This window comes from Marmota marmota, unplaced genomic scaffold (assembly GCF_001458135.2).
Source record: "Marmota marmota marmota unplaced genomic scaffold, marMar, whole genome shotgun sequence".
In the NCBI taxonomy this organism is placed as follows: domain Eukaryota; kingdom Metazoa; phylum Chordata; class Mammalia; order Rodentia; family Sciuridae; genus Marmota; species Marmota marmota.
Genome location: NW_025999853.1, coordinates 5,479,479 through 5,503,467, shown reverse-complemented (window position 1 = coordinate 5,503,467; position 23,989 = coordinate 5,479,479). Strand labels below are relative to the sequence as shown.

The window sequence follows — 23,989 nt, the reverse complement described above, 5'->3', positions numbered from 1 at the left end:
AAGTAGGTCCACAGCCAAAGCTCAGCTGCCACTTACCTTTTAACCAACGGCAGTGTAGTGCCCAGGACCACTCCAAAGCAGACATTTCCCTATTTTGCTTCCAACCTGCTTGGAATTTAGATCAATTCTTGGGAAGAGGGAACAAAGAGGACCCAGGGGAAAATTCAAAATCAACCGAATAGAAACCCAAGGTGGCTGAGAAAATCCTCTACTGACTGAGAAAACCTAAAAATATTCAGACTGTGTTCTATTTTTAGGCGGGAAACTTATTTGGATAACTCCTGGAAACAAATAAAGATGTTGGCCTAGGTGCTCCCCACCCCCTGCCCCCACCCGTGTTTCCTGACCTCCAGGTGTGGCATCCAGGTGTGCCATGGAACACCCCCTCCCCCAGGACTGTGAGTACTACACAGTCTTGCGATTTCACATTGTAGTTGTGTCATTGAAATTGCGATGCAGTCTGACCCCTGATGGCAAGGCTGCCCCCATGGGAGGGTCTCTGGTGGCTGCTGGGGACCATAGCTATCAGTTTAATTGATAAAGAAACTGGAAGAGATTCATTTGAACTAGAAGTCACTGGTTTTAAGACCAAACGAGTGGTGATTGGTATCAAGAGCTGTAGCATGTTCAGGAAAAGTAAGTACAAACTAAAGTGGTTTCCCTGAACCTAGCCACTGGAAAGATCAAAGGAGACCTTGATGGGAGCCATTTTAGGGGAAGGCTAGGCTGGCTTTCTTGTTTTGAATCCCTGTGACTAGTACCATGCCACCAGTCCCAGGCTGGCCTGTGTGCCATTGAGAAACCACCTGGAGAAGGCCCAGTTCTCCCAGCTGACCCAGCCAGCCTGATTGATTAGCTTTAAACCGTGGGAGGCGACGGTAAAGTCACCACTGAATTGGTAAGCTTTCCTTTTCCTTTGGTAGAAACTGACAAAGATTCTTGATTCATAGACTGAAGATTTGTTTAATAGCAAGGACAAAATTTTTGAGCCAATTTCACAAAGAAAACCTCTGTGCACTACCTGAAGAAGATACTCTCTCTCTCTCTCTCTGTCTTTTTATTTTTTTCTGAAGCAGACATCAAATTACTTCGCGTTTTATTCCTATTATTTCTGTAGGTAGTTGCTTCTTTACACTACCACTTGAGAAAAATTTGTTCTTAGATCTCAGGTCCAGAAATGTGGCCATGGATCCATTAAATTGGCTTCTAAGGTAACAGTTCTCTGCATTTTCATCTACAATTTGGCTTTTATGGCATGCGCACCAATTTTAGCATCTTCCCTGGCAAAGTATGATAGGCACATCATTACCGATAAGAAGCACTTGCTCTCATAAGGAACATTGCTGTGGTTACTTTTTCAGCAGGTTCTGGCCTATGGACTACTCTCTCTGCAGGCAGTTTTCGGTGGTTAGCAAGCCCTGCTATATTGGTATTTTAATCTGCAAAGTGCTGCCTAAAAGGCTCTCTCTTATTCAAGCAGCCTTTTAAAAATGTAATAGCTGCTATTTCATCTTGTTTGAACATCTTGGATAAGTACATGACAAGGCAATTCCAAAATCCCTTGTCTGCCTTGTGGTTTCTCTTTGACTGAAGAAAAATGATGAAAGTGGCCTCTTATCTTTCTGTTTACAGTCAGTAATCCAGCTTCATTAGGCTGTATGCTAATTACCTTCTGAAAAAAAGAGCTGAAAGGCTGGGATGTGGAGCACCCAGCCCTGGGTTCAATCCCTGGTACCAAAACCAAACAAACATACCAACAACAACAACAACACACACACACACACATACACACACACATACGCACAAACACAGAGACAACTGAAAATGCACAGTGTAAATGGAATGAAATAACCGAAAGCCAAATAGTTTTAGAGATGATTTTATTTAATGTTATGAGTGTTAAAACACCAAACATTGAACCGGGGACATAGCTTGGTTGGTACAGTGCTTATCTCACATGCACAAGGCCCTAGGTTCAAACCCCAGCACCACACACACACACACACAAAGTGAACAAACAAACAAACACAAAACCACCAAACACTTTAATAATGATTAGAATTTTGACATAGTTTAATCTCTGTTGTTCTGCTTTATATTATTTACATTCTTATAAAGCTTTATTGATTTAAAAAGGGTATGGTATTCTTCCTAAAAATTTCTAGTTGTTAATGTTCTCTTTTTTTATATATTAGAGATTTACCAATAATGTTTTTTTATAAAACAAAAGCTTTCACAATCATCATTAGCTATTCTAGCATACTCTCACAAGTTGAAAATACAGGTATACTTCAATAGAGTCATAGAATTCGAAAATTCAAAGTACACAATTTTTTTTTACTATAAGTTATATTTAAAATGCTCACCTATACTTGAAAGTATATAATCAGATATTAATAATGACTTTGAATGATAATCTTCTTCTATTATTTGCTGCAGTCCGGCTGCAGCAAAATAACCGGGGGGTGACGAACAACTTGTGTACGTTGATACAGCAGGAGTGGAAGCCGTTTATTGTAGGACAACAGAGGTATTTATACATTCCACACAGCTTATCTAATTAATATAAACTAGATACAGCAGTCAACCAATAAGGAATCTCCACACTTAATGGCTCGCTGGCGTTACTTCACAAACCACTCCCTCTGGCAAAATGCCAGGCGCCATCCAGACTTGTTTACAGACTCTAACAATTATTGACACTGTTCTGCTGGTTGGATTCAATAACAACTATGCAGTTACTTACTCATTGATAATATGCACATTCGCAGAGGCCAGAAGTGACATTCAAGCTGGCATTCTGTTACTTAGCCTTTTCAAGGTCAAAGCCAATACCAAAACAGATTCTGGCAAATATTGTGGCTGACACCAAACTTTGGTACAATCTTCATGCCCAGGAAATAGTGATCAAAAGCAAGTGCAGGCCTTTAGGCAGGAGGCAAAGGGCAGCTTTGAGAGAGAAAGGCCAACTACAACAGGCAGACACTATTTATTGCTCAAATTAAGAGGGGATACAGAGTTAGGCCAGGAAGAGCATTTGGGGATTGGGGCTGTAGAACTCTATTGTCAGCTAAAGGAAGCTCATTGATGGGTTCTGCTAGCCGGTAGTTATACCTCCATCTGCCTCCCATCCCCATCAGTAACCCTAGTTGTTTCCAGAAGATGTTCCAAGATGTGACTTCAATCTTCATTTTGGCCCTGAGGGTCATGTGTCTGTAACGCTGTCCATGCAGCAGATCGGAGAAGACCCATCCCTGCTTCCACCCAGCATGGGAGGGACCGGGATCCAGACAAAGACTACACTAAAAGGTTTGCTTGCAATTATTCTGTTAGATTTCAAATCCTGGAGTGTCTGCACAATGTGTTCCAAGGATTTGGGTAGATGGTGGATATGGTTTCCTTCACAGTGTATTCTTCTTTGATTCCTCCTTTCCCCCCTCCTCCTTCTCTCCCTCTCTCTCTTTTTTAAGTGCAGCCTATTGAACCCAGGGCCTTGCACATGCTAGGCAAGCACTCTACCACTGACCTACATATCAGCCCACTCATGATTTCTTCTAAAGAAGCTTTGCTTATACTCAGAGCCCCTCAAATTCTACTTGAATAGCCCCATTTGCCTTTAAACTCAGTTTCTTTCTCCTTGAGGGCTGAAAACTAGACACCACTTCATCACCTTTCTGGGGTTTTCTTTCACCCTTTTCTCCATTCAGTTCTTCTCCTCATGAAAATACCTCTCTTCACTTTTTTCCAGTTCAACCAACCAACCAACCAACCAGCCAATGAACCAACCAACCAACCAACCCAAAACCCCACCTCCAGATGTAGACAGAGATCATCAAAACCAGTGGGTGTACAGGATGAGGGACAGAAAGAGGATCTTGTCACTAGTCATTCCCAAGTTTGGATATTGAATTCATTTTCTACTGCTGCCTGACAAATTAGCACAGGTGTCGTGTCCGAAGGCAACCTCCATTTTATTATCTCATATTTCTCTTAAGTCAGAAGTCCAAGCCAGCTCCACTGGGTTCTCGGAGGATTTTTATTTTTTTCTTCTGCTATCAACAGGAGAAAACTCTCAGCCTTTAAAGGGTAGAATACATACATACTCATGTGCTCAAATGAAGCCCACCCATAGGAGCCCTCCTATAGGTAGCCTGGCTCACATGATCACAAACTCCCTCATGCTCAAAGGGCCCCCATTATGCAAGAGCGAGGGTCATTGGGGGTTGTGTTAGTCAGTTTTTCATCTCTGTGACCAAAAATACCTGACCAGAACAGCTTAGTGCAGGAAAGTTATTTTGGCTCATGGTTTCAGAGGTTCAGTTCATGGTTGGCTAACTCCATTCCTCTGGCCTGAGGGGGGCAGAACATGGTGGAAGGGGACATGGAGTGGAAGGGGGACATGGAGAGGGAAAGTTCTTCTGCTCGTGGCAGCCAGGAAGGGGTGAGGTGGGGGTTGGCATCACGAGTGCATGAGGAGAGCCAGGCATAAAATAGAGAATCCTCAATGCATGTCCACAATGACCCACTTCCTCTAGCCATGCCTGGAGTCACCACCCAGAAATCCATTCAAATTATCAATCCACTGATTAAGTAACAGTGCTCAAAATCTAATCATTTCATCTCCTGCATTAACATGTGAACTTTTTTTTTGGTGGTGGGGGATCACTTTCTATCTAAACAATAATAGAAGTCAATCTTAAAATTCTGCCTACCACACATTCAGGTCAGAATATAGAATTTGATTCGTCTTTCCTCTTTGAGATTTGGGTTTAGCAATGCTGAACAGAGCTGAGGAATCTCTTTCACAAGCCCTCAGTGTGATTCCAAGGTAGATGGGGAGATGAATAGCCCCAAAAGATCTGTACTATGTCATGTTTTATCCTTATAATAACTTTCACATAAATATTGGGTTTTTTTCATTTTAAAGGTGATGAAACTTAAATACAAAGAGACTAAGCAACTTTGCAAGACCTCATGGTATGTTTGGAGAAGCTAAGCTTAAAATTCAAGGAAGTAAGTTTTGCAAAACTGCATGGTCTCTTACTTTTAGAAATGAATTAATATGAAGAAAAGGACTGAGAGTTTTCTGAGAGCCCATCAGGAAGACTTGTACTTAGTAGGACTAGGGTAATGGGCAGGAATCCCAAATTGAGAATACTGATAGACATGCTCAATAGTAGTAAAATTTAATTTCTCTTGGACAAAGTTAGATTTCATTTACTTCATATGTCTTTATCTGGTTATCTTTGTTTAGGTCAATTGAACATATTTTATTGCAAGTCTTTTACTCTTTAATTATTTTGAAAATATTACTGAATTTCTTTGAGCAAGAAAAATATTTGAACATGAGGTTTGGGTTTATCCATGTTGGTGGAGTTCCTAGGAAAAATTTTATGTGGAGAAACAGATGAATACTTGGCAAAATTCAAAAACTATTACAATGTCAGGACTGTGGACACTTCTGAGAGTTTAAAGGGAGTTGATGACTCTTTTAGCACGGGACTGATCCCATTTATATTTTAAAAGAAGAGAGACATCTCTTTGGTAGGAATGGAATATTGACTCAAGATGGCTAGACCAGGCAGTGAGACCACCCTAAGCAAGAAATAATGAGATGAGGGGAGGCAACGAGAAAAAGAAAGTAACAAGTTTGAAAAGCGATGGGACTGTGGGACTCCTCCCACCATATGCAGCCCTGCAGAGCCTGGGTGGGGATGCTGGGGATTAAGAAATAGTAGTTAGACACAGAGCCTTTTGGTGTCAAGTTAAGAGCTTTGTAATGCAAACCAGGATCTCTATCACAGTAATATTAAATTAAGATGAGAGGAGGGTTGAGGGGCAGTGGAAGGAGGTGAGGTGGGGCTGATGTCCTGCACAGGTCACAAGCCACGGATGGTGATTTACCATCACCCTGCTTGTGGCTCTGATTCACTTTAGATATTCTGGGACAAAGATCAATTTAGTTCTCTCTCTCCATTCTCCTGTTGTCTCCAGAAGCTTCTCCCAAGTAGCCACATGGCTTGCTTTCTCATTTCCTTAGGTTTCCTGCTGAAGATGGAGAGGAAGAATTACTGGTGAAAACCAGGACTTGCTCCTTTGCACAGTTGTGGAGAGCAGGCCATACCCTGCTGAGCTACCCCATGAGGTGCAGAACAGAAGTTTTCAGGCTGATCCTTACCCCAAGTTACTCCAGTTTATAAAGCATGAGTTTGCCATGAATTACTCCATTTAAAAAAATATTTTTAGGGGTAGATGGACACAATATCTTTATTTATTTATTGTATGTTGTTCTGAGAATCAAACTCAGTGCCTCGCACATGCTGGCAAGGGCTCTACCACTGAGCCACAACCCCAGCCTGAATTACTCCATTTTGAGTTTAAGTGATTAGGTGGAATTACTCTACTCCTTGTTGATACAAAGCAACCACTATCCGTCCAGCAAAACCATAAGGCACAAAATGGTAAATTAATTATGCTAATGAAAATGAGCCCACCTCTGAATGAATTAATCAGAAGCACATGTATTCATGGCCGTATTAGACTTGTATCAGGAAAAAACATGCCCATGAGTTTTATCCAACACACAAGAGCACTGAATGAAGCAACCCGCTTATCTGAGACCCATAAAAGGAGGAGCACACCAAGACTGGACACACTGGTACACTGATCCCCCATCATCTGGTTACTCATCGAGATCCATGCCCAGGAAAGTCACACAAAGATGAGTCTTTGAATCTCTCTCCTAGAGCTTCAGCACAGTGTGGTTTTTCCAGCCCCTGATGATCACACAGGGCCCACTCCCAGCTGATACTCTGAAATAGCCATCAGTCAGGACCCTGGCCTAGAATAAGTTCCTTAGCTTTGGCTCTGCAGGCCTTTGCAATTGTATCTACTCTCTGCCTTTAATCTTATTTCAGTCTCCTAAGCCCTGTGGTTGGTTGCCTTAACCCTTTCTTAGCTTTTCAGTTATATATATATATTTGTGTGTGTGTGTGTGTGTGTAAAGTACGATGTGTGATTGATGTGTCACTTGAGTGTTATAGATATTAATAGTTAAGACTGGAATAAAAACTTGTGATTGCTCAGCTTATGACTATCAGGTGAGCCATAAATATTCAGTGAAAATGGTACAGCCTATGAATTTATTGTTACTCAATAAATTCTGACATTATAGAAAGACACAAACAAGTTGGTTCTATACTAATGGCATAGCTTGCTCATGACAACAGTATTTTGGGAAACAAGGAAGAAGGAATTAAATCTCTCAGTTTAAAATTTTATTATTTTGACTACTATGTCATTTATCATTTGCTATATTCTGGACATTTTTAAAAGATTTAAATTTTTATTGCTTTCATTGGACACTTAATATCTATGAAGTAATAACTATAATGTGCATGTGAGTTTAAAGAATAATAATACCATGAACACCCATATATGCAGTACCTGGTTTAAAGACAGACTATTACCAGTAGCCTTGAAGCCACTCTGTGCCTCTGATTCCTTTCTCCTTCTTCCTTCCCAAAGATAACAAATGCCTGAATTTTATGTTTATCATGCCCTTATTTTTCCTTAAGATTTTATTATATATTACTCTCTAATCCACCTATGGCTGCGTTTCTGGTATTTTTCAATTTCATGTAAGTCGAATGACACTGAATACAGTTGTGTCACGGGGTTTTATTGCGCACCTTATGCTTTTGAAATCCAGCTGAGTTCCCTCATTTTCATTGTTGGATTCGTACCTATTTAAAGAGCAAGCCACACACAGAAAGGCCAAGTACTGCATGTTCTCATTTATATGTGGAAGCTAAAAAGAATTAAATTCATAAAAGCAGAGATCAGAATGTGGTTGCTAGAGGCTGGGGATGGGGGAGATGTTCTTGGTCAACGCCTTTAGCCCTTCAGTTAAACAGGCATGATAAGTCCTTGAGGCGACAAAGATGCCATCTAGCTGATTCAGTCATTCCACGTTGTATGCATTTCTCAAAGCATCGCTTTGTACTTCATAAATGTATACAATTTATCAATGTCCATTAAAAAATAAATTTTTTGAATAACAGGCCGCCATCTACTTATGCATTATTTTATCAATGATAAATTTCTTCTTTTTTTGATTTCTTTTTTTTTTTTTGTAAATTTCTTCTTAAAGTTATTATAGTAACACAGTCACATCAATGTTTATAGCAGCACAATTCACAATAGCTAAATTATGGAACCAACCTAGATGTCCTTCAGTAGGTGAATGAATAAAGAAAATGTGATATATATATATATATATATATATATATATATACACACACACATACATACACACAAAGGAATATTACTCAGCATTAAAAGAGAATAAATCATGGAATTTGCAGGTAAATGGATGAAGTTGGAGAATATTATGCTAAGTGAAGTAAGCCAATCCCAAAAAACCAAATGCCGAATATTTTCTCTGATATGAGGATGCTGATCCATAATGGGGATGGGGAGGGGGAGCGTGGGAGGAATGGAGGAACTTTAGATAGGGTAAAGGGGAGGGAGGGGAAGAGAGGGGGCACTTTGTGTACAACCAGAGATATGAAAAATTGTGCTCTATTTGTGAACTATGAATTGAAATGAATTCTGCTGTAATGTAGAAAAATTAGAATAAATTAAAAAAGTTATTATAAACATTGCTGCTTTAAACATTTTTTTTCTTCTAATATTTATGTATAAGAGTTTCTTCAGGAAATATGCTGAGAAGTAGTTTTGCTGGGTTATGGGGCCTGTGCATCTTCAAACTTATTAATCAACGTCAAATTATTTTTCAAACTGGTAGCGCTCCTTTCCGCTTCCACTAGAAAAGTATGTAAGTACCTCTTGTTCCTCAACTCCAAACAAATTTGATGTGATAATCTCACTATAGTCTTGGTGAGAATAAAGATGAGAATATTTTCATGTTTAGTGGCTATTGGTCATGTATTTTCCTCTATGATGTTCTTGTTCAAGTCTTTTCCCCATTTCAAAATTGTGTTTTGTTTTTCCTTTATTGATATTTTGGAATTCCTCACATATTTTGGATAATAGTCCTTTGTTGGTTGCATATCTTGTAATTTTTTTCCCCCAGTATGTAATACAATCTTTTCATTTTTTCTTGTGGTGTTCTGACGAGCAGAAATTCTGCATTTTAATGTAGGTAAATTTAATTATTATTATTTTTTTTATGGTTTGGACTTGTTTGTGTGTTACTTTAGAAATCTTTTCCTCCTCCAAGGTTTTAAGCATGTTCTGCTTGTTTTCTTAGAGGTTTATAGTTTGACCCTCTATATTTAAGCCTTGAACTTGAGATGTGAGATGAAGGTCTAGTTACGTTTATTCAATATGGACAACCTGTTGTAGAGGCTCTCCATTTCTCACTATACTCTGTAACCCATCTTGCTAGTTTCCAAAGTTGGCTATGATCATTCATCCTCTTTCTGTATGTATCCTCCTCTACCCATCAAAAGGTAATATATAATTTTCTTCTTCTTGAATCTGGGCTGGTCCTGCAACTTGCTTTAACAAATAGGGAGGTCCCGTCAGAGGGAATGTAGGCAAACCAGCCAGCAGTGGCACCAGGGCCCCCACCATGCCAGAGCAGTCCTTTTGGACCCTGCAGTCAGCATAGCGAGTAGCGGGATGGGGCTGCATGACTGAGTCCCAGGGAAACAAAAGACCTGGCTCGTCCATCCACAGAATTATAAGACATTACAGAATGTTTTCTGTTTGGGGGTGATTTTTGGCATGCACTGGGTAATTTCTCTGTATCAAATCAAATTCCCAGGGACGTTGGCGTCTGTTTCAGGATATGGTTTATTCTGTTTCATTTGTCAATTTATTGCCATGACTGTCTGATAAGGCAAGAATTTCTACCTGGTTCTTCTTCTCTTTTTATTGGTTCTTTTATGTTATTTATAACAATAGAATTCATTTTGACATAATCATGAAAGAATGGAGTACATTTGTTCAAATTCAGTTCCTAGTACTTTCCCTTTCCTCCTCCTTGCCCCTGTTTCCTTCTTTCTACTGATCTTTCTGCTATTTACTTATCATTAAAAAAAAAAACAAAAACGAGTATCTTGTAAATGTACATGATGATGAGATTCACTGTGGTATATTCATTTACATCCATAGGAAAGTTAGGTCAGATTCATTCCACTGTGTTTCCCTATCCCATCCCTCCCCCGTCCTCTTCATTCCCCTTTGTATACTCCACTGATCTTTCTTCTATTAATTTTTTATCCCTGCCCCCCCTATGTTGGATTAACTTCTGCCTATCAGAGAAAACATTTGACCTTGGACTTTTGGGGATTGGCTTATTTCACTTAGCATCATACTCTCCAGTTCCATCCATTTACTAGCTGAATAAAGTCATTCTTCTTTATGGCTGAGTAATTCTCCATGGTGTATATATGCCATATTTTCTTTATCCATTCATCTGTTGAAGGCACCACTTAGGTTGGCTCTATAGCTTGGCTACTGTGAATTTGAGCTGCTATAAGGATCAATGTGGGTGTGTCATTGTAGTATGCTGATTTAAATTCTCTTGGATATATACCAAAGAGTAGGATACTGGGTCATATGGTGGTTCCATTCCTATTTTTTTGAGGAATTTCCATACTGTTTTCCAGAGTGGTTGTGCTAAATTGCAGTCCCACCAGCAATGTGTGAGTGTACTTTTCCCCCATACCCTCACCTACATTTATTGTTACGTGTATAACTGATCATTGCCATTCTGATTGGAGCGACATGAAATATCAATGTAGTTTTAATTTGCATTTCTCTAATTGCTGGAGATGTTGAACATTTTTGTATTTTTTTTGACCACTTGTATTTCTTTTTTTGGGGGGGGTGGGTAACCAGGGATTGAACTTAGGGGTACTTGACCACTGAGCCACATCCCTAGCCCTATTTTGAATTTTATTTATAGACAGGGCCTCACTGAGTTGCTTAGCACCTTGCTTTTGCTGAAGCTGGCTTTGAACTTGCCATCCTCCTGCCTCTGCCTCCAAAGCTGCTGTGATTATACGCATATGCCACTGTGTCTGGCAACCACTTGTATTTCTTCTTTTAAGAAGTGTCATTTAGTTCCTTTGGCCATTGGGTTATGGGTGGTTGTTGTTGTTATTATTATTATTATTTTGGTGTTAAATTTTTTAGTTCATTGTATATCCTGGATATTAATGCTCTGTATGAGGAGCAGGCAACAAAGATTTTTTTCCATTCTGTTGGCTCTCTTTTCATGCTTTTTTCCTCTACTGTGAAGAAGATTTTTTGATTCGATGCCATCTCTCTTATTGATTTTTTTTTTTTTTGAGAATTTTATTATTTATTTTTTAGTTTTCCGCGGACACAACATCTTTGTTTGTATGTGGTGCTGAGGATCGAACCCAGGCCACACGCATGCCAGGCGAGCGCACTACCACATGAGCCACATCCCCAGCCCCTCTCTTATTGATTTTTGATTTTACTTCTTGTGCTTTCGGAGTCTTACTAAGGAAGTCAATTCCTGAGCCAACGTGTTGGAGCATTGGGCCTACATTTTCTTCTAGCAGTTGCAGGGTCTCTGGTATAATGCCTAGGTCTTTGATCCACTTTGAGTTGAGTTTTGTGCAGGATGAGAGACAGGAATTAAATTTCATTCTACTACATATGGATTTCCAGTTTTCCCAGCATCATTTGTTAAAAATGCTCTTTTCTACAACTTATGTTTTTGGCACTTTTGTTTAGTATCAGATAACTGTATTTATGTGGGTTTGTTTCTATGTCTTCCATTATATTCTATTGGTCTTCATGCCTGTTTTGATGCCAGTACCATGCTATTTTGTTACTATAGCTTTGTAGTATAATTTGAGGCCCAATATCGTGATGCTTCCTACTTTGCTTTTCTCACTATGTTTTGGCTATTCTGGTTTCTAATTTTTTACAAGTTAATTTTATGACAGATTTTTCTATTTTATGAAAATGTCATTGAAATTTTGAAGGGAATTGTATTGAATCTGCATAGCACTTGGTAGTTGACCATTTTGACAATATTAATCCTGCAAGATCCAAGAACATGGCCTTTTCATTTTTCAAGGTCTTTTTCAGCTTTTTCTTTAGTGTTCTGTAGTTTTCATTATAGAGGTTAAATTGATTCCCAAGTATCTTCTTTGATGTATGTCATGCTTATGCTGGCATTATAAAAATAAGTTGGAACAGATTTTTCTCTTTTTCTATATCCTAGAAGAATTTGTCTAACACTGGATTTTATTTGTTCCTTAAATATTTGATGAAATCTCCCCATGAAACCATATGAGCATGGTAATTTTTGTGGAAAGATTTTTGATTAATTATTCAACCTCATTTCAGTTTATCTGACAAGGTTTTTTTTTTATTTCATCTGGAGTCAGGTTTTGATAAGTTATATTTTTCTGGTATTCATCATTTTAAATTGTTTACAATATCATCTTATTTTCTCTCTAAAATTTAACCTTTTATCATCCTAACAGTGTTTATTTAAACTTTCTCTTTTTTCTTAATTGATCTTATTGCAGATTTGTCAATGTTATTAGTCCTTTTGAAAAACCCAACTTTTAGTTTCACTTAGTCTCTGTTTTGTGTTTGTTGTTCACGAAAATTTGTGATCTCATATTTTATTTATTTCTACTTTCTTTGAGTTTATTTTGTTCTTTTTCTACCTTATACAGTTGAATGCTTAATTTTCATTTATAGTATATATATTTAAGGTCATTTTGACAGAATTGTTCAGTTCTAAATATCTTCTAATTTATATTATAATTTCTTTGTCCCATGAACTATTTAGAAGTCTGTTTTTCAATTTCCAAGTGTGTGATTATTTCTGTCTTAAAAATCGATTTCTAAATTAATTGCATTGTAGTCAGAGGTTTTTTTTTTTTTAATCTATTTCATGGTTAGTACACAAGTCATTTTTCATAAATTATTCTGTGAAACTTGAAAAGAATGTTCTTGGAATGTCCTATTCTTGGGTTCAGTGTGTTAGAATCAGAGATCTCCACAAGCTTGTTAAAGGTTATTCAAAACATCTCTCCCGTCTCAGTGACTTATTTGTCCATGTGACCATAAACTTCCCTGATGTGGGATTTCTTGCCTTGCTATAGGACAGCGTGGTTATTCTATGTCCCCAAGTCCTCTATTTCAATCCTATTTGGTGTGCCAAAGCATGCTGATCTAGTGTATTTTAGCTAGATTGTGTGTGATAACAAATAATGCCCCACATCTCAATGCCTTACCACCACACATCACATGTTAACTCCCTGGTCAGCTCTGCTCCCTGTCTTTCCCATTCTGGGAGGTAGGCGGGAGCAGAGTCCCACACTTGGGGCCCATCTTGTGGGAGAAGGAAAAAGAGCAAAGCAGAGCTGTTGGGAAGCTGTTAAAGCTTCTGCTTGGAGGAGGCATACAATGTTTCCATGCACATTTCATTAGGTGAGGGAAGCTAGGTGGCCAAGCCTGATGTCAGGGGTTGGGGGTGTGTCATCATCTCACAGGGAGGGAGAAGGGAATGATAGGGCACAAAACCACAACTCAGTATAACTGACTTTTTGTTCCCTTTGGATAGTCCACACACAGAATTTCTAAGCTGGATATTTTGGTAATTAATTCATAGATTCCCTCAACCTGGCCCCAGTTGCACGGTACATCTAGTTCAAAATAGCTGAGTTGCAGATATTTATGCTTTGGTTGTGACTTTTGCAGGTAGTTTTGTCTCCCCTCAACCATTAGATTGGGGATGATTAAGAATCTGCTGAAAACAATGAAAAATGCACATAAACATGTATATCCAGTTTTGCTTACCAATTAAGGTATTTTTAAAACTCCCTAAATTTCATGTGGGAGCCTAGACCCTCTACTTTTGCAATTGCCTATAAAAATGTCCACATTGTCCACTAGACTACTCTGTGAGGTGGGTTTGTATCTGTCTTGTTCAGTCTTGTGTCCCATGGGTGAATACACTGGCATCATATGCCTTTGATAAAAATATGTCAAATGGGGCTGGGGCTGTAGCTCAATGGTAGAGCACTTGCCTCACACGTGTGAAGCACTGGGTTTGATCCTCAGCACCACATAAAAATAAATAAATAAAGATATTGTGTCCATCCACAACTAAAAAAAAAAAAGATATGTGAAATATGTCAAATGGATGGGCCTGATGATGCACACCTGTAGTCTCAGCTTCTTGGAAGGAGTCCCAAGGATCAATTGAACCCAGGAGTTCAAGATCAGCTGGGTAACATGGCAAGACGCTGCCTCAAAAAAACCCCCCCAAAACAAAACAACAACAACAACAACAAAAAAAAAAAAAAACAAAGGAAAGAAATAAAAAGAAAGCTAAATGAGTAAACAAAGTTGAAATTATCATACAAGTCCAAGGTCCCAAATAGAATGAACACAGTCAAATTAGTAAAGATAAACTGTACTCATTAGAAGCCCATGATAAAATAGAGATGCAATCTATAATAAATCAACAAAGTCTTTGGAGATTTCTCTACCTTTTTTTTGGTAAAGCTCCATGAAAATAAAAATCCCAAGTGGGTTGAAGCCAGTGTCTTCGTGGCTGTATGCGAGTAGGTTGGTTTTGCCTTCCTTCCCTTTGCAACCAGAACTTGCCAGGCTGGTAATGGTGTTTCCACTTGGTGTCACACCTTTCTACAGGTAGCACCTTGGGAGAGCTCAGTAAAGCGGTCAGCCTGCATGAGTGAACAGCTAGGTGTTAACAGAGAAGGAGTGGGCCATGCCAAGAGCTTTCTGTCTGCAAACCAGCCTCTCCTCCTTACACAAAACCACCAGCAGATGTCCTGTCTGATTGCTGTTGTGAGCCTGCTGACTGCTTTTTGTTGACTGTTTTCATCACACAGTGATTTTCCATGTGTGGAGTTCTACACAGGGCACAGGTCCCCCATCATCTCCCATGATCAAGGACGGATATGATGTGCTTATTTAATAAAAATTGATCATGTTTCCACTCTGTGCCTGGTACTGAGAATGCAGAGGTGAGCGACACAATCCCAGTCCCTGCCCTCTTGGAGAATTCTAGTGGGGAGGAATGTTAATTCAGTGAGTACTTTCCCAAAGTTATGATTGGGTCATGTTGGTTAAAGTACATGATGCTAGAAGGGTGAATAAAGAAAATGGACTAAATGGAGACTAAGGAACAGGGGCAGTTCTCTAGGGAAGCACAGCGTTTAGTGAATTCCGAAGGCTGTCTGAGACAAGAAGACCAAGAACCGGGGGAGAGCCTGAAATTGACCCTTAGTGAGTCATTTAATGAAATGTGTTTTCCTAATCCCATAAGAGTTTCCATTGAAAACATGCTACTTTGATAGAAACCAAGTCCTTGAACCCCAAGAGAGCCAACTGCAGACTCATTTGAACACTATTTGATGCACAGATCTTTGAGGTCTCCTTACTTCAATCAGTTTTAATTGTCATCTTTTATTCTCACTGGATACTATAATCCTTTCCATCCGGGGCCATACAGCAGCTCTAATCACTCACTTCCCTTGACTGTTTAATGAGGATCTTTATGGTTACATTTTTGGGGGGTGATTTGAAGTATCTTTCCAATAATGGGAGCACTAAAAATAATGTACAGGACATAATTAAAAAGGTCTCGGGCTGTTGTAGAGATTAAAAGAAAAAACATCCGAGAAAACAAAACAAAACCCCTGCAAAATATAAAAATAGCCTGAGTTGGTGTGTGGGGCGGGGGACCTCCGTAAAGAAATAACACCTCTTAAATTACAAGTTATTTTTGTTTTCTGAAATTATACTCCAGAATATCAACTGTAGAGATGGAAAGATATTACCTTTCCTCACCCCTCATGAGGGTTGTGACCAAAAGCCCTGTATCAAAAGACAGGTTAATAAGAAAAGAGTCTAACGAATTTACTTAATTTGCATGGAATAGGAGCCTTCAGAAAGGCATATTCAAAGACCCAAGGAAAACTAATTTCTTTTCTTTATCTTTAATTTTTGTGTGTATGATACTTGGAGATTGAGCCCAGGGCTTCAGTGTGCTAAACAAGCACTCTACCACTGAGCTACCTCCACAGCCCCAAAGTGTCTGTTTTTATGCTTAGATTTAATTAAGAACAGACAGTTCGGTAGAAATGTGAGTGGACAAAAAGGGTACGACCTAATTGTTAGTTAAGAGATAGGGAATGGGGACGGGCTAAGTAGGGAGGAAGAGAGGGGAACACCCCTAGCCCACCTAACCTCTGCCCGAGACGCCCCTTCCTGTGAGGGGAAAATGGGCCACCTTGCAGTCAGAGAGAGGAAGCTAGGCACCACAAGGGGGATGCAAGCCCCTAAAAGTCTGGGGCACTGACTGATCTCAAGTAAACTCAATGCAATGCTAATACCAAATCATTAGCATTGCAACACCCCCTCCCAACCACGTTCATTTTCTGGGGGAAGATCAGCAGAGAAGAAATGATGTCCAATCAGCTGTCAATCAAGATGCCTGTCAATCCCAGATCTTCCCAGGACAGAACGGGGAAGAACTAGCTCCATCCAATTAAAGCAAGCTCCACTGTAAAGACCAGACCTTGTGTGGCTTTGCAGCTCAACCCATTCTGTCGTCCCCCTCGCCCCCATGGCTCTTTGGCTTTTAATGAACCTTTGTTTTGTTTGCCAGCCTCTCACGTTTAGCTCAGTTCTTTGCTCCTGAGGCCAAGAACCTGGGACCCCCGGGAGACCCCTGCCTGTGGAGTAACATAATGTTAATAGAATTTAGTCGGGGAACCCAACAAGGCCTGCCTGTAGGATTCTTCTCTCTGTATGGCTTTGATTCCCCTCGATGTAGGGCAGGACCCCACTAGATCTAAGGCCTTGTGACCTACTTTCAGACAAGGCAGGTCAGAGAGTTTCTTCACCCCCAGCTTCACACAGTGGCCTTCTTGGCTCTGAGGCCCCCTCAACCTCCTTCAGTTCCAAGGACTTTGGGGCAGCAGATTATGAGCCCCAACACAATCAAATGCCCACTAAGCCTTAGTATTGCTGTTTCAGTTTTCTGACTTGCCCATTGTTCACTTCACAGGACTCTTTTTTTTTTTTTAAATATGTGAACATTCTTTATAGCAATTTTTAAATGAAGTTGTGGATTCTATCCCCATTTTATCAATGTCTGCATACAAATATGTAAGAATACCATAAGATAGTACTCATGATTTTCTTTGGGTTCTGAGAGAAAGGGAAGCCTTTGTTTCTGTTGTTATAGTTTTCTAGTATATTATTTTAGTTTTGAATTAAAAATGTGGGCTGGTGGTTTCCTAAGTGGACCAAGAAAATAGTTCTCAGCAATCGTTCCCTAAGCAATTCCACTGGAATATTGTTCACTTATTTGTAAAACAAAACAGAGTCAAATCAAAAAAGTTACCTGTTAAGGGAAATATTTGATTTTATTGGAAAATTCCTGTATTCCTGCTTAGCTTGTCAAGAGTTAATATACAATGTCTTCAGTTTGGCTTTTTACGGTCCATTTAAGGGTCTTGTCCTTGGATTGATTCATTACAGAGATGGAGTCAAATTTTCTGGAAAAGAGAATTCAGCTGCTCAGCAAGTGAGCTGCCTCCAAATTGCCTATGTTAACTGTACCTACCCCCAATCTAGCCAAAGAGTCAATAAAAGCTGTTGGAATCAGACAAGTCGTAAACTTGATTTCTAGATCCAGAATCATTTCCATTCTGGGATGACCTCACATTGGCAGTCGGATTTGATTACAAGGTCATTTCCCCACATGTGGTACTCCGCAGTTTGAAAGGTACAAGGTGTTGGCTAAAATCTGATCCTTGGGGAGTATTTGCTCATTTTACAAGCTGCTCCTCCATTGGATATAACTCAGTCCAACGGGCAGTTGCTCCTCGGGGAAGCCGATGTGCTAAACCCTTGGAGCGGCCCCAGCCCTGTGGAGAGAGGCCCTGACAAAGCCCACATGAGCATCCCTCCACCAAGCCATTGGCGCTCCTGCTCTGCTTTCCCCCATCTCATTTCAAGCCAAACCTTTCATAACAATCTACAAGGAAGTCTTTGTGCTTCAAAATGTCTGTGAATTTATGAGAGCTCTAGTGTGTGTGTGTGTGCGTGTGTGTGTGTGTGTGTGTGTGTGTGTGTTTTAATGGGGAGCAACCTAAAGATTGGAATGACATATTTTTCTGGCTCCCAGAATACTCATTTTTTAAATCACAACAGCATATTTCCAGTACTGAGAACTTTAAAACTACTTTGAAAGCAAGAGAGCCCCTTGATTTAACTTAGAGCTGAAAAGGACCAGGGACACTAGTGATTTTATCTAGTAAGTGAAGAAACTGAAGCCCAAAGGGAACCCATTAGACTTGCCCTGAGTCACACGTGTAGCTTCGGACAATGGCCTTAGGTCTTCTGATTTCCAACCCAGGGCCTTTTCCACTCCTCATTCTGACCTTCAAATCCCCTTATCAGTATTGACAAATGAACCGTCACATTCAGTATCATTACTGGTGGCGGTCACTGCCATTTATTGAGCCCATTTATTGTGCTGAGTATCACACTCCATTCTGACAGCAGCCTAGCAGGATAAATGCTCTTATTATTCCATTTTATAGCTAATAAAATTGAGTCACAGATAGGAGAAATAATTCACTCAGCATTTTAAGTGACAATGAGAAAAAGGCAGGACTGAGATCTAAATACAGATCTTTCTGAACACAGAATTCAAGGAGGAGAGAAATAGGGTCACCATCCCTAGATTTCCCAAGACCTGCCTTGCTTGGCAAAAAAAGTATAAAACCATCATTTGAAGACTCTTGGTCTTAAATTATCCTACTTGATAGGAACAGCATTGATATCAGGCCCTCTGATCTCACGATAATGTTCTCTCAGCTCCTTGCCCACAATAAAGCCAGAATATAATTCTTTTAAAATAGACTCTTTTTGTCTTGTAGTAACTAACCTTACGTCTTTTTTTTTTCTCTCTCTTTTACATTAGATTCTTCTCTTTGGGGGATGGGCTAGGAGCAAAACCATGATTTCAAGTATCCTAGCATGGAAGTTGATACGGATGGCCACTGGCCAGGGATGACTGGGCAGAGGCCTCTGGGAGAGACAAGGGTATGGAGCCCATCTGGGCTGCCCACCAGATCCAGGCAGGCATAGCACCTCATAAATAACCTCTTACATAGGCCTTGCTGCCAGCTTAGAATGGGCTTTGAGTGTATTTAGCTTGTTTTTAGAGAGAGTGTGAGCTAACGGCTGTCATTTAAAATTGCCCAGGGCCCACGTCACAAGAACAGGTGGGCCCAGATTCGAAACACATTAAATGAGAGGCCAACATTCTGGAGTGATTATTTTCTTTAGGAAAGGATTACTCTTGGGACTCTTTAAAGCAGCGATGTCCTTTACTGTAATTAAAATGTAAATCCCGTCATTCAAATGTGGTGAACAGGCAGGACCTTTCAGGAGAATGCCTGCTTTCTTAAGCAAGGGATCCCTTGTAAAGGAGAAGGGCAAATGAAAAGTTTTGGTTCTTATAACTACTGACTAAGCCTGGAAAGCTCCATTTCCCTTCTAAGTGGTAAACCTGATATAGACGCTCTTCTATGGGAGACGTGATTTTTTTTCTTTTTAAATACTTTGTCCTGAAACACATTTATTAAAACAAGATTAGTTAGAAATACCAAATCGAGTCTTTTGTCTGCTGCTGGAAAGCCATTCACCAGTAGGTGGCGCTTGAAGAACGAGATGACCGTAGGGTAGGGTAGGGACAATGGATTTGGGCTTGAAAGCAAAATTGCACCCTTTCTCTGGCATCTTCTTGAAACAAACAGATTTCTTCTGCACCCTTAGAAGGCCTCACTTCTGGCCGCCCTGGCTGTCCAGCTCTGTACTGCTGTTTGAGCATAAGGGTGCCCTCAACTGTACCCTTCTTGGGATCACAGAATATGAAGGCAAGGAAGGGCTTGGCTTTCAGTCTCTGGTCCTGGAACCACAGGATCTGCAAACCTTCTCTTGCTTTAATAAGGAAATTGAGATAAAAATGGAGGACTCCACATCACCTAGCTAGCTCTTTTTGGGCTTGCTCTAGGTCCAGGACATCCCAGTGTTTTGGGTTATGTCACAGGGGCTTTGTGGAAGTGAAATGATATCAACAGTGTGTCGGGAGACAGTGGCCTGTCTGGGGGGCACTGGGTTCAGGCAGAACTCATGGATTGTGGATGAGGAGACAGTTAACATCTGGGATTTTCTTCCCTTGTTCCCCATGTTTATGACTGCTGCCCTAGCATGACTTCACACAAGTACTGAGTCTCTCTCTTCCAGCGGATTTTCTCAGATGTCATTTCTTCCACGCCCCCCCCCCACCGCCTCTCCCCCCGCCCCCAGGTTCCTCATGGCTAGACCCTTTAGCATGGATTCCTGTGGGCTTGGAAATGTTCTAGGCTGCAGAGTATAGAAATGAAAAAAATCCTTGTTCTCGTAAAGGAAACGGAAAATAAATACATCAATTATTTAGCACATTAGTGATGAGTGCTTAAGGAGAAAAAATAAATAAATAAGAGCAGGAATGAGGGACACAAAAATGTCAGGGACAGAACAGAAACTGGGTCAGGGAAAGCCCTGGAATCAGGAGTTGGCTTTGAGTTTCAGGAAAGCAAGGAGACCCATAGATCATTTCCAATTTCTTCCCAACTACAGAGTTTTTATTCCCTGTCGATATGTCCTGCTGCTCCCTCTGTCGTTCCTTTTGTCACCTCCTCAGGCTGAGTTTCTGAGCCTGGGATTTTAACAATTCTCACTGAACTGGCTCCTCTACCTTCAGCCTCTTTCCCAAGCTGCCCACTCTGATCAGATGTCTAAAATAAAAGTGTAGCTTTCGAAATAGAACATCTAAATGCAATGTACCACCCTAGACTGGATCTTGGAAAAGATATAGGACATTAATGAAAAATCGACTGAAATCTGGATAATGTGTGCAGCTGGGTTCATAGTAACAGCAATGTTGATCTCTTTAGTTGTACGGATGTAAGATGTTCACAAGAGGGACCAAGCTCTGTACTATCTTTTGCAACATTTCTACAGATTTAGTTATTCCAAAAGGAGTTTATTTTTTTTAAAAATATAATTGACGCGTTGGTCATCTGCTTTGGAATCTTGAATGATTCCCTCATGCTTTGGGGATAAGGAAAATAACTTTTTAGCCTAGCCTAGAAGGAGACTTATAGATAGAGATGCATTCAGCAGATATTTTAAAAATTATGTACAGTGTTCCAGATACAGCCAGACCCTGAATAGCGAATGGCACTGTATTCCCCAGCTAATAGGCTGGCGAGGGACTCTGGCAAGTATATAAGCAATTCAATTATAAGGCAATGGGTACCAAAAGAGTGGAGAGAGATTGCACAAATATGCAATGGGAACCCACAAGAGAGTTAGGGAAGGCACCCTGGTGGAAGTGACGTCTAAGCTGCAACTGAACAGTTGAGCAAGTGTAATCCAGGGAGGGGCTTTGGAGGGGTGGAGAGAAGAGGCAGGAGAAGGTCCCAGCATGCAGGAAAGGTCTGCTGATCTGAAGACTCATCTGGAGTCAGACTAGAAGACTTGAAATCCACATGTGTGGTCTTGCTGATTACTTCTGCACTCCACCTCTTGGGGTCCTCTCTCACGATTTCCATTCTTAGCCTTCCACACCTGAACAATCTTAAGATGCAGCAAAAATGCTCCTTTCTGCTTGGAGGCTTAGGCAATCACCGCACCTCCAGGTGATTCATTCCCTACATGCAGTCTTTTATCACATTGTAGACTCATATAGCAACGTCTCTCATTGCTATTTAATAATCCTCGACTTTGGTTTGTTACTTATCTTTGACCTGGCTCTGTGCTGTATTATGAGTCACAGAAAGCAGGAGCTGTGTCTTACGCACCTTTGCACACAATGTCTAAGATTGATATTTACTGGGCACCAGCAGCTCCCTCATCCGCAAAATGCTCTCTCAGTGAAGAGCTGCAAGGATTCTATGAGATACTGTGTTAGTCAGCTTTCTGTTGTAATAAAATACCTGAGACAATCAACTTATAAAGAAGAGTGGTTTATTCTACTCATGGCTTTGGAAGTTTCAGTTCATAATCAGTTTGCCCTATTGCTTTTGTGCCTGTGGCGAAGCAGCACATCATGGTGGGAACACACGAAGAGCAAAGCTCTGCACCTCATGGCTGGGACATGGGAGAAAAGGGGCACAACACCAATGACCTAAGACCATCCACTAGTGCCCCTCTTTGAGATTTTTTTGTAGCAGAGTATCTGGAGGAAAGGTGGGGCAGAGAGGGGCATTCTGCAATTGTCCACCAGGAGGGCATTGTAAAGTGGAGGCCCCTGGCTTCCCTTCAGTTCTATCTAGTGCTAGCACCCTCTGCTGGTGTGGTGGTCTTCCTGCAGATGATGTGCATGTTATTTTCTTGGGCTGGTCATGCTCTTCCTCTGTTCTCAAGGACCACTTTCCTCAGCTGGCGTCCCAGCACTTGCCCTCAAAGTCACCAGCTCTCCTCAGACTCCTGCTTTTATACTTACCTTGTTATTGTTAGGAGCCTCAGAAATTTCAAAGGTCTTCTGCACCCTCCAAAGGCTACAGGGAGCTGAGATATAGTGGGTCTTACCCTATCTCCTCCCAGTCATATCACACTGCACCATGAATGTTTTGTTCCCTACCACCAAGGCATCTATCTTTAATAATGTCAAGTAAAATAAACACCATTCTGTTTCCAAAGGCCCCCAAATCTAAGTACTTCACCCAGTAGCCATTATCCTTTTCCAAAGTGGGGAGAGGAAAAAAGAGGCTAATGGGCCACTCCTGGGCTTCTAGAGCACCCTTCAAGAGCTGTCTCATCACACTTAGCTTGGGGACAGCTTGACGGTAGAACCAGCAGGCAACCAGAAATCAGCAAACAAGTCACTAGAGAAGGAAAGTTCTTCTTTTTGCAAGTGCCACCAATGTCTTAGTCAGTTTGGGATGCCATGACAAAATGCCATAGACTGGGCAGTTTAAACAGCAGGAATTTAAATCTCACAGCAATGGAGGGTGGAAGTCTGAGGGAAGGGTGCCTGCCAGTTCAAGGTCTAGTGAGAGCCATCTTTCTTGCTTGCAAATAACTACCTTCTGTTTTGCGTATGGCAGAGAAAGTGTGTGATCAAGGTCTCTGGCATATTTTCCTCTTCTTATAAGGGCACGAATCCCATCATTAGGGGCCCACCCTCATGACCTCATCTAAATCTAATAATCTCCTAAAGGCTTCATCTCTAAATATCATTGCATTAGAAGACAGGGCTTCAACACATGAATTCTGGGGAAATATAATTCAGTCCATAGCACTTAACATTACAAGAAGTTTTTCTGGCTTAGGGGAAGCATTATCCTTTTACCATAAATATTGCACTTCCCTTAAAGTCAATGATTTTTTTTTTCTTCCCACTTCTCATGGCCATTGAATCTTATGTAGCAGATGGAGTATTTGCACCATCTCTGCGACCACTCCAGCAAGCCCTGCAGGGAGGCTGATGATCCCAATGGCTAGTCTTTCTGGAAAGCTTGACATTGGAATGTGGTGCTATCTAGCATTTTTTTTTGTTCTAAGATTTGGATTCAGCCTGCGGGATAACAACCACAAATTCTACTCAACATCTATCCTTGTAAACAATGCAACACTCTACAATGAAAGTCATTAGTCTTGGCACTACTTGTATTGTTATTAATGCACTATTTATTTATCCCATACATATTCTTTCAAACTTCTGCTCTGATTAAGCACTGGAAAATATAGCAATAAACAAGATAAAGTCTCTAAAATCTTGAAATATGGGCAATAAACTAGTAAGCAAATATGTAAAGAAGATGCAGAGGTAGGGAGTATGCGAAAGGGGGACTAATTTAGATTGGATTCTCTGGGAAGACTATCACTGAGGAAGTGAGGTTTGAGCTGTGACTTAAATGAC

The 23,989-nt window shown here is 40.5% G+C and overlaps 1 long non-coding RNA gene across 1 annotated transcript in view; it reads left to right on the top strand.

Moving 5' to 3' along the window:
• Positions 1-856: 856 nt before the first annotated feature.
• LOC107139924 overlaps positions 857-23,989 on the top strand; it is a 42,099-nt gene continuing 18,966 nt past the window's right edge. Inside the window, exons 1-2 of the long non-coding RNA XR_007347362.1 lie at positions 857-898; positions 4,928-5,013. This is a non-coding gene — a long non-coding RNA (uncharacterized LOC107139924). The remainder of the gene's footprint in view (positions 899-4,927; positions 5,014-23,989) is intronic.